At 39.5% G+C, this 11,091-nt stretch overlaps 1 protein-coding gene and 1 pseudogene across 3 annotated transcripts in view; one reads left to right on the plus strand and one right to left on the minus strand.

Moving 5' to 3' along the window:
* Positions 1-1,364, plus strand: part of LOC128598385 (cytosolic carboxypeptidase 3-like) — a 70,161-nt pseudogene extending 68,797 nt beyond the window's left edge.
* The window catches only part of CYREN (cell cycle regulator of NHEJ), a 275,649-nt gene that overhangs the window by 241,206 nt on the left and 23,352 nt on the right, over positions 1-11,091 (minus strand). Inside the window, exon 2 of one of the 3 annotated variants that reach the window (XR_008383689.1) lies at positions 10,191-10,968. The exons of the other annotated variants lie outside the window; for them this stretch is intronic. The gene's annotated coding sequence lies outside the window, so the exon portion shown is untranslated. Of the gene's footprint in view, positions 1-10,190; positions 10,969-11,091 lie in introns of those variants that run through there. 3 annotated transcript variants of the gene reach the window in all.

The following is an 11,091-nucleotide window of genomic DNA, read 5'->3' on the forward strand; positions in this document are numbered from 1 at the left end:
TAGTAAACAAGCTGTGGTACATCCATCCATGCGATGGATGTCACAGTAGGAAGGAATGAAACAGTCTGGATGAATCACCAGAGAATTATGCCGAGTGAAGAAAAGCTAATCCCAAACAATTGTATACAGTATGATTCCATCTATATAAGTCTTAAAATAATAAAATAATATTATTGGGACAACAGACTAATAGTTACCAGGAGTTAAGGAGGGGATTGGGGAAGGAGGGAATCAGGCATTATAAAAACACAACGTGAGGAAACTGTTCTGTGTGTCTTGCCTACATTAATGTCAACACATTCTTCTACAGTTCTGCAGGATACTGCATTTGGAGAAAACTGTATTTTTTTTCCAAATGTATGTGACTCTACAACTATTTCAAAATTTTAAAGTTTAATTAAAAATACAGTTGAAATTCTGTGGTTGAAAACTAGAATTCTAACAAAAACCTGACACACTTTAAATGACTGCAATTAGTAATTTATAAAACCTCCCTCTCATGAGGAAAGCTTCTTTCTCTTGGACTCATACATGTATTGATCATTTTACTGGTTATAGAAAAAAAATCTTAGAGCATGTATACTGAATCTATTCTAATGGAATAAACAGAATAGGTTTTTGGAGCAAAGTAAAATTTTAGAGACCATCTACTATGAGTAAATATACAAATAAGGAGCTGAGGCCTAGAGTTGCTATTATATAGGAAGTCTGGGATCAGGGCAGGAAACCAAATAAACATCCTCTAGACATTTAGAAATACAGGCTAGGAATAGTACTGAAAAAATCATGATCAGAGATAAAGACTTAGACACAATGGTAAAAGTCTTCAGGATGAATTCACCAGAAAGAAAAAATGTCATTTATACTAAGACAATATACTGAGGACTACAAAGTAGTTGCATGTTGGTCAAAAAACTCACATATTTCATTTCTTTTCTAGACCAAAGCCAGCTACTTGCATAAATTTAAAGAGATACAGCCTATCTTGGACACCACCCAGAAACCACCCTTTTATAACCCAAAGGAATCTTGTGCCAAACTCTTCAGAATGGCTCCAGTCTATACCCAACAGGTCATTTGAAAGTATGTCACTTCTCAAAAGCCCCAAGAAGAGGAAAAAACATTCTCAAACAGAGGCCACAAAGAATGAAGACATGAAACCTCTCGGTAGCAAATGGGAGACTGCTCCTTCGAGTTTTGAAGTAGATGCAAATATTATAAAAGATAAGAGTCTTCAAGCTGAAGAATCGAACCAGTAAAGCCCTAAGCATGTATCTCCCCATCTAACTAAAAATAAGGATGAACAACTAAATTAGAGTGATGAACATCCCCTCTTCCGTCTGAAGTTGGAAAGAGACAGTTAACCTAGCTTTTATGCTGTTCTATAAACTGGGGATGAAAGATAACATATGCCCACATAGTAAGAAGGAAAAAAAGCCCTCCCCTTCCCCCTTCCCTATTCCTCCTCCTACACACGCATATGCTAATTTACAAATTCTACATATCCCATCTTCTTTAATGGGAAGGCTTTTCAGAAATTTAAAAAGAAATCCAGAGAAAATACAGAAAATTTTAAAACACTTAGATATTTATATTTAATTTTTGTCAACATGGAAAAAAAAAATCTCTGAACTTTTGATTTCTTCCAAAATTGCTTACAAGACCAAAATACTAAGAACTAAGAATGACATGCACTGTATCACTGATTTCCCTACAAGGCAGTTCCATAAATCAGTCAACAAACATCATTTCCTGAGTTTTTGTTATATTGTCGGTGTGCTAAGAACCATAGGTGATATAAAAAGACATTTCTCTCCACTATAAGATTATCGTATAATTGTGCAGATAAAACATACATGGATAAAATGATTACAGAATTTAAAAAATGCATAGTAAAGTGTTAAGTTGTGCACCTCCAACAATTAGAAAAAAATACTGTATATTAAATGGTGCTAATTGCACAGAGAAATTTGGGGCATAAAATGACACTGAAATGCATAGACTTTGATTTTAAACCATTACTTTATTCTCAACATTTAGCAAAGATGTACAGTTTCCTTTAGAGCAAACGAGTGTGCATCTCCAGCTGTTAATTCCTGTGAACACTGGAGCAAGTCCAACGCCTTCCAGTTTGCCATTCATAAGGCAATGAGATCTGGGAGGGATTCCTGAAGGACACACCAGGGAATAGGTATGTTAGGCAAAGTGCAAGATGCACGTGGTAAGTGCAAAGACAGAGCCAGCCACTAGCATCTTGGGTTAATAATGCCATCCATTACAGGATGAGGTTACACAAAAAGAGTGTGAGTTGGGTGAAGTGCCTTAGAAGTGCAGGTCACAAGCCTAATCCAGGCGGGTGGAGCTAGGAAGACCTCGGTTGGATGATCTATTCACAACAATATTTCTTGTAGCCAAAGAGGGTTCAAGGACAGCTATCAGAACATGAAAAGAGTACTCATTATGTTTTAAAGAACCTTGACCATAGATTTCCCCAGGAATCTTTAAGAACTGGTGGGAAATAGCTACCTTCTAAATAAATTAGCCTATGCTTTGGAGATAAGTACTCTGGTCCTCAGAGGTCCCCCAACTTCTGGCTCAAAAATTTTTATTCTCAGTGGTTCTGTGGGGCAAGAACAGGGTCATCTCCCTTCTGGGATGGATGGCAGAAACATGCTGAGGCTTGAAAAAGTAGAATAATGTTCTGGATCATAGATTTTTTTTTTTTTTTTGAGACAGAGTCTCACTTTGTCACCTTCGGTAGAGTGCTGCGGCCTCATAGTTCACAGCAACCTCAAACTGCTGGGCTCAAGCAATCCTCTTGCCTCAGTTTTTTCTATTTTTTTAGTAGAGATGGGGTCTCACTCTAGCTCAGCCTGGTCTGGAACTTCTGAACTTAAGCGACCCACACACCTCAGCCTCCCAAAATGCTAGAATTACAGCCATGAGCCACTGCACCTGGCTTGATCATAGCATTTATTGCAGCTGACGTCAGGATGGAGTAAGAGCTCTCAAAATTCAGTTTGTGCTTGTCCTTACAGTCAGGACAAAAACCTAAGCTCCAAGGAAATATTGATCATTTGAACCTTCAGTTGTCTTAGAGTTTGAAATTGTAAACTCTGGATTGATTATCTTTGTAAATAAAAAAAAAAAAAGTGAAAGAGCAGTTTTTGGAAGATTGAAGGGTACAGAGATATTGCCTGAACAATTTTCATTAGTCCTTACCTATACTTGCCTTCTATCTTACCATTTGATATAAATATTGTATAAGATGCTTTGCCTAAAGTAGGAGGATGTGTGGGCCACTTCCCCACTCTGTACTTCATGCTATAATACATCTAGTTTCTGGAACATGCTCATAAAGGCCATTTATTGTCCTTGCCCAGCATTCTCATACCTAGTAGTATCCCTAGCAAGCCCCCACGTCTTTAAGATTCAAAGCAAGTGCTAACGTCTTGAAAAAACCTTCCCTAGACACCCCAAGGAATTTTAAATAGCTATTATTAAATCTTTCTTTTTTATATATTATTTGGGATTCATTGAGGGTACAAAGAGTTAGGTTACACCGATTGCATTTGTTAGGTAAAGTCTCTCTTATAATTGTGTCCTGCTCCCAAGAGGTGTGCCATACAACGTGACCCCACCAACCCCCTTCCTACTCCCCTCTCCTCTCTTGCTCATTCCCCCTTCCAACCTTGTTTAGCTCATCTATGGCCTTCATATTAGAATAGAGTACATTGGATTCTTGATTCTCCATTCTTGTGGTGCTTTACTAAGAAGAATGTGGTCCATCTCCATCCAGGTTAATACAAAAGATGTAAAGTCTCCATTTTTCTTAGTGGCTGAATAGTATTCCATGGTATACATATACCACAACTTATTAATACATTCCTGGGTTATATATGGGATTGTTGACTTTTTTTCCTTCATTAATTTGAGTTCTCTGTAGATCCTAGTTATTAAGCTTGTGTCCAATTCATAATATGCAAGTATCTTTTCCCATGGGAATTTAGGCTGTTTCCACAATTTAGTGACTGTAAATTGGGCTGCAATAAACAGTCTAGTGCAAATGTCCTCAGTGGCTAGGGCACCAGCTACATGCACCAGGCTTGGTGCTTTTGAACCCGGCTGGGGCCTGCTAAAAAAACACAAAATAGCAGGTGTTGTGGCAGGCGCCCATAATGCCAGCTACTTGGGAGGCTGAGGCAAGAGAATCACTTGAGCCCAAGAGTTTGAGGTTGCTGTGAGCTATAAAGTCACAGCACTCTACCAAGGGGCAACATAGTGAAACTCTGTCTCAAAAAAAAAAAAAAAAAAAAAAAAAAAGATTATTTTTTCTTCTGGGTAGATGTCTGGTAATGGGACTGCAGGATCAAATTGGAGGTCTAATAATTGTGTCCTTTGAGAATTCTCCATACTTCCTTCCAAAAAGGTTGTATTAATTGCAGTCCTACCAGCAGTGTAAAAGCGTTCCCTTCTCTCCACATCCACACCAGCCTCTGCACCTTTAGAACTTTGTGATGTGGCCCATTCTCCCTGGGGTTAGGTGACATCTCAGGGTGGTTTTGATTTGCATTTCTCTGATGATTAGGGATGATGAGCATTTTTTCATATGTTTACTAGCTATTCATCTATCATCTTTAAAGAAAGTTTTATTCATGGCCCTAGCCAAGTGATATATGGGATTGTTGACTTTTTTTCCTTCATTAATTTGAGTTCTCTGTAGATCCTAGTTATTAAGCTTGTGTCCAATTCATAATATGCAAGTATCTTTTCCCATTCTGAAAGTTGTCTGTTTGCATTGGCTGTTATTTCCTTAGCTGTACAGAAGCTTTTCAGGTTTTTGTTGTTGTTGTTGCAATTGCCACAGAAGCCTTCTTCATAAAGTCTTTCCTCAGGTTGGGCACGGTGGCTCATGCCTGTAATCCTTGCACTCTGGGAGGCTGAGGTGGGTGAACTGCCTGAGCTCACAGGTTCAAGATCAGCCAGAGCAAAATTGAGACCCCCATCTCTAAAAAAATAGGCAGGTATTGTAGCAGGCACCTTTAGTCCCAGCTACTCTGGAGGCTGAGACAAGAGAATCACTTGATCCCAAGAGTTTGAAGTTGCTGGGAGCTGTGACACCAGGGCACTCTACCGAGGGCGACAAGTGAGAATCCATCTCAAAAAAAAATCTTTCCCCAGGCCAATATCTTCAAGTGTTTTCCCCATACTTTCTTCAAGGATTTTTACTGTTTCATGCCTTGGATTTAAATTTTTTATCCATCTTGAATCAATTTTTGTAAATGGTGAGAAGCGTGGGTCCAGTTTCAGTCTTTTACATGTGGTTATCCAGCTCTCCCAACACCATTTATTGAATAGGGCTTCTTTTTCCCAGTGTATACTCTTGTTTGGTTTATCAAAAATCAGGTGGCTGAAAGATGTGAGTTTCATCTCGTGGTTTTCTGTTCAGTTCCAAATGTCTATGTCTCTATTTTTATGTCAATACCTTGCTGTTTTGATCACTATAGTCTTGTAATATAGCCCAACATCTGGTAGGGTGATGCCCCTGGCTTTGTTTTTATTACTAAGAATTGCTTTGGCTATATGGGTTTTTTTTCTGGTTCCATACAAAATGAAGAACTATCTTTTCCAAATCTTGAAAGTATGATATTGGTATTTTAATGGAGATTGCATTGAATCTGTAGATTGCTTTGAGAAGTATAGACACTTTAATAATGTTGATTCTTCCCAGCCATGACCATGGTATGTTTTTCCATTTGTTAATATCTTCTGCTCTTTCTTTTCTTAGGGTTTCATAATTTTCTTTGTAGAGGTCCTTCACCTCTTTTGTTAGATATATTCCTAGGTTTTTGTTTTTTTTTTTTTTTTTTAGAAGCTACTATGAAGGGAATTGTGTCCTTGATTAGCTTTTCATCTTGGCTCTTACAGCATATACAAAGGCTGCTGATTTGTGGACATTGATTTTTATATCCTGAGACATTACTGTATTTTTATTACATCAAGGAATCTTGTGAGGTTCTATGATAAGATCATATCATTGGCAAAGAGCAAGCGTTTGACCTCCTCTTGCCCCATTGTGGATGCCTTTTATTTTCTTCTCTTGCCTGATTGTATTGGCTAGAACTTCCAGTACTATGGAAATGCTGGACAGTAGTTGGCTCTGCTCCTCACACTATTTTGTCCAGAGGACAACCTTGTCTGATTCCAGTTCTAAGTGGAAAAGCTTTCAGTTTTTTACCATTCAGTATAATATTAGCTGTGGGTTGCATAGATGGTTTCAATCAATTTAAGAAATGTGCCACCTATACCTATATTCTTAAGTGTTCTAATTAGAAAAGACTCTGCCTCTGTAGATCAGTTGGCATTTACTCCTGGCTGCTTGCAGAATTTTTTCTTTTATCTTGACTTTGGACAGGTTCATTACAATGTGTCTTGAAGAAGCTCTGTTTGAGTTGAGATGGCTCGAAGTTCTACATCCATCTGAAAGAAGTGTGTCGGGGTCTTTAGTAAAACTCTGGAAGTTTTCATTTATGATAATCTTCAGTAGGGCTTCCATTCCTTTGGGACAATCTTCTTCCCCTTCAGGAATTCCTATTATTCATATGTTTGAATGTTCATGGAGTCTCGTAGTTCTCTAAGCAGCTGTTCTGTTTTCTCTCTCCTTTTCTACCTCTTAAACTACCTGGGTTAACTCAAAAAATCTTATCCTCTAGCTCTGAGGTTCTTTCTTCCCCATGGTCTAATCTATTTTTGATACTTTCCACTGTATCTTTACATTCCCTGACTGTCTCCTTTATTTCCTTAAGCTCTGCCGTATCCTTTCTATATTCTATATATCTCTCATCTGACTTTTGGTTCTGTCTTTTGATTTTCCTATCCAATCCCTTTATTGTCTTCATCATCCAGACTTTAAATTCCCTTTCTATCAAATACATTCATTCTTTATAGGTGGACTCTTCTGTAGTAGCTGCCTCTGTTCCCTTGGGGGAGTTGCTCTGTTTTGTTTTTTTGTGTTGCCCTATTTTTTCCATTGGTTCCTCCTCATGTGTTCTTTTTTTTCTTGTTCACCTCTTCGTCTTCCTTCTTCCTTCCCACTTCCTCCTTTGCTTATCTCTCAGAGCTTAGGTACTGAAGTGGCTCTTGGTATAAGGCCAAAAGGAAGAGAAGGACAAAGAACAAGCAAGGAGAAACAAGAGGAAAAGAAAGGAGAAAAAATTAGGAAATAAAAAAAAGGAAGGGAATGAAAGAAAAGAATTGAAGAACAAGAGAGAGGACAAGAAGAGAGAATGGGAGTGATAAAAGAAATGGTATTGATCAGCACAGTGCTAAGGCTGTGCCTGTAATTCAAGAATTTTGAAGGGCTAGGCTGGGTGGGTTCCTTGAAATCAGGAGATCTTTACCAGCCTGAGCAAAGCCAACCCCTCTGCCAAAAATAGGAAGAGAAAGAATAGAGCAAAAGCCAAAAACAAGTGGAAAAAAATAAATAAAAATGAAAAAGAAATAGAAACATTCTACAGTATGGAATGTTTCCTCAGGGCCAAAGGTAAAAGCAATCCCTAGACCATGATCTCTTGGCCTCCTTGAGACAGACTACTTCCCTGACCTCCCTGCCAGACCACAGCTGTCTCACCCAGATCTCAGCAAAAAAGAAGAAGAAGAAGAAGAAAAATAATAACAAAATAAGAACAGATAAAGCAAATTTAAAATACAGTTGTATCAAATAAAGGAGAGAAAGGGATGAGGAAAAAGGAAAGAAAGAAGACAGACCACTAAAAGGCAGGGATATCTTAGCTGTTGCAAGAGCAATTTATGTGGAGAATATGAGAAAAGCAGAAGCATCTCTATTAAAAAAGAGAATGGAGAGGAGTGAAATAGAATAAAAGAGGCTAAAATACCATAACCAAAATACAGGAGCCCTTGCTCTTGATTAAAGTAAAAAATGGAAGTTAAGAATAGAACCAAACAAGCAAATTAGCAAACACAAAACAAAGAAGGCTCAGCACCCATAGCACAGTGGTTATGGTGCCAGCCACATTCAATGAGGCTGGCAGGTTGGAACCGGCCTGGGCCAGCTAACCAACAATAACAACTGCAACAAAAAATAGCCAGACATTGTGGCAGGTGCCTGTAGTCCCAGCTACTTGGGAGGCTGAGACAAGAGAGTCGCTTGAGCCCAAGAGTTTGAGGTTGCTGTGAGCTGTGACGCCACAGCACTCTACTGAGGGTGACACAGTGAGACTATCTCAAATAAACAAACAAAAAGAAAGAAAGCTCAAATAGCCAAAAAAAAGGGCAGCAACATAGAAGAAAATAAAAATACTAAAAAAGGTGGGGGGGAACCAACTTTAATAGAAATATATATGTTGCAATATGTCTCCAGGACACCAGGTGGCACTGTGCTGTTTTAGAAGATGGAGAACACAGCCAGCAACCTCTGTGATCCTTATTTCTGCCTTAGTTACCCTTGGTGATTGCTTGATTGTTTCCTCAGCATTCAGACCCCACTGGGTTGACATCCTAAAGCTCTCCAGAATCCTTCAGAGAAGGGTCTAACATCCCCCCTGACAACAGTTCCTATGGGGTGTGGGAGTCACTCAGCCTGTCTCAAGAGTGAAGTTCTGATCCCAGCAGGCATAACTAAGATGGCCATGTTTTAAGTCCCTGATAAGAGACCCATCCTCATGACCTCAAGACCTTCCCTCTATGGCTCCCTACAGCAGCTCTGACCTTACCAGTGTAGCTGCATCGCCAACAACCAAACCAATGGCAAATTCACTCCAACCAGTACTCAAATCTGGCTGCTGTATACTGTTCTAGTCCATTCACTCTTCCAAGCTTTCTGCTCAATGTGCAGCTTCCCCACAAAAACAAAAGCTGCAGAAAGGCTTTTTCCTATCCCCAGACCTCCGTGGGGGAGGTGGGGCAGCCATTCCTGCTGGCTTCCAATCACTTGCCTAATGAGTCAGATCTCCACCACGCTGTATCCGGCACACAACCACCTTGCTGTTCTCCTTGAGCTATGACTCCAGGTAAGGTCCCCAAACCAGGTATTGCTGGATTCTCTCTTTTTTTTTTCTCCAGTCATACTAGGAGAGTTCAGCTGAATCATCCTTTTGGTCTGCGGTCTTGCTCTGCCCCTGATTAAACCATTCTGATCCTATGTCAGACCTCATATGACATAATGATTTTCTTGTTCCTTTCTGATGTTGGAAGACATCTGACACATCCCCACTCAAAGGAGTGTAGGTACCAAGGGAGGTTACGCACGTTCCTTTGAAGAGGGAATGTGTCAGATGTGAAGAATGTTAGTATATTGACAATAAATGCAAAGAACTTTATGTACCAGGAAGAAATGTGGCTACAGATGAGAGACAGTTCCAGTGATCTTAGCTAGATCTGGGTAACTTGCTGTAACTTCTACTTCAGCTTTTGCTGCTCCACCTCACACTTTTATGTTATGGAAATGGCTTCTTTTAACCTCACGAACCAACCTCTACTAGCTTGAAGCTGACTTTCTGCAGCTTCCTCACCTCTCTCGGTCTTCTGAGAGAATTAGAGTGTGGTTTTGAATTAGGTTTTGACTTAAGGGAATGTTATGGCCAGTTTGATCTTCTATCCAGATCTATCTAACTTCCTATTAGCAACAGGCTGTTTTGCTTTCTTATCGTTGGGCTCCAGTGCTTTTAATTGTCTTCAAGAACTTTTCCTTTGCCTTAACAACTTGGCTGTTTGGTGCAAGCAGCCTAGCTTTCAGCCTATCTTGGTTTTCAATGTGCCAGCCTCACTTACGCTTAATCATTTCTTGCTTTTGATTTAAAGTAAGAGATGTGGGATTCTTCCTTTCACTTGAACACTTAGGGGCCACTGTAAGGTTATTAATTGGCTTAATTTCAATATTCATTCTGTCTTAGGGAATATGGAGGCCCAAGGAGAGGGATAGAGATAGAGAATGGCTTGTTGGTGAAGCAGTCAGAACACACACACTACATTTACCAGTTAAGTTCACTGTCTTATAGGAGTGTGTTTCATGGTGCCCCAGCAATTACAATGGCAACATCAAAGATCACCACAACAAGTATGATAATAATGAAAAAGTTTGAAATGTTGTTAGAATTACCAAAATGTGAAACAGAGACAGGAAGGGAGCACATGCTATTGGAAAAAAAATGGTACCAACAGGTTTGCTCAACATAGGTTGTAGAAACTGCAGCAGCTGCTGAGTGCAATGAAGTGAAGCACAATAAAACGAAGCATCCCTGTCAAGCATTCTAAATGCTGAATATTGATCTAAACAAAAGGATAATGTAACCAATTCAGACGGAGGAGTGAGCTAGGAAGCAAACTTGTGCAACATGGAGTTGGGAAGACAAAAGCTAAACCTTCCCTCTATATAGTCAGTAGATTATGCCCAAAACTGAAAAACCAAGAAGTACCAATCCAAGCATGTAATTCAAAAAACAGAGGCAGATGCCTAAAGAATCAGCTAAAGCAGTTGAAAGTGCTTGCCTCAGAATGAGAAGAAAGGAAGAATTTGGGATCAGGGACTGCTGATTCTCATGACAAACTGAAGAACTGTTTGACTCTTTCAAAACTATGTGCATTATAACTTTGAATAATGTTTTAAAGTATAGGTATATATTTCTAACTCCTCTATATCATTTCATTTCACTCACTGGTACGCAGTTTCAGAGTTACTAGTTCATATTAGCACCTAATAGTTAATTTTATCGGTGGCACCTGTGGCTCAGTCAGTAAGGCACCGGCCCCATATACCGAGGGTGGCAGGTTAAAACCCAACCCCGGCCTAACTGCAACCAAAAAATAGCCGGGCGTTGTGGCGGGCGCCTGTAGTCCCAGCTACTGGGGAGGCTGAGGTAGGAGAATCGCTTAAGCCCAGGAGTTGGAGGTTGCTGTGAGCTGTGTGATGCCATGGCACTCTACTGAGGGCCATAAAGTGAGACTCTGTCTCTACAAAAAAAAAAAAAAAAAAAAGTTAATTTTATCTCTGTCTTGAAGATATTGATAGGAGGCTAGACTTTTAATAATACTAGCTACCATTACCATGTGCCCAGTACTATACTGAGCACTTAC

This window comes from Nycticebus coucang, chromosome 11 (assembly GCF_027406575.1).
Source record: "Nycticebus coucang isolate mNycCou1 chromosome 11, mNycCou1.pri, whole genome shotgun sequence".
Classification (NCBI taxonomy): domain Eukaryota; kingdom Metazoa; phylum Chordata; class Mammalia; order Primates; family Lorisidae; genus Nycticebus; species Nycticebus coucang.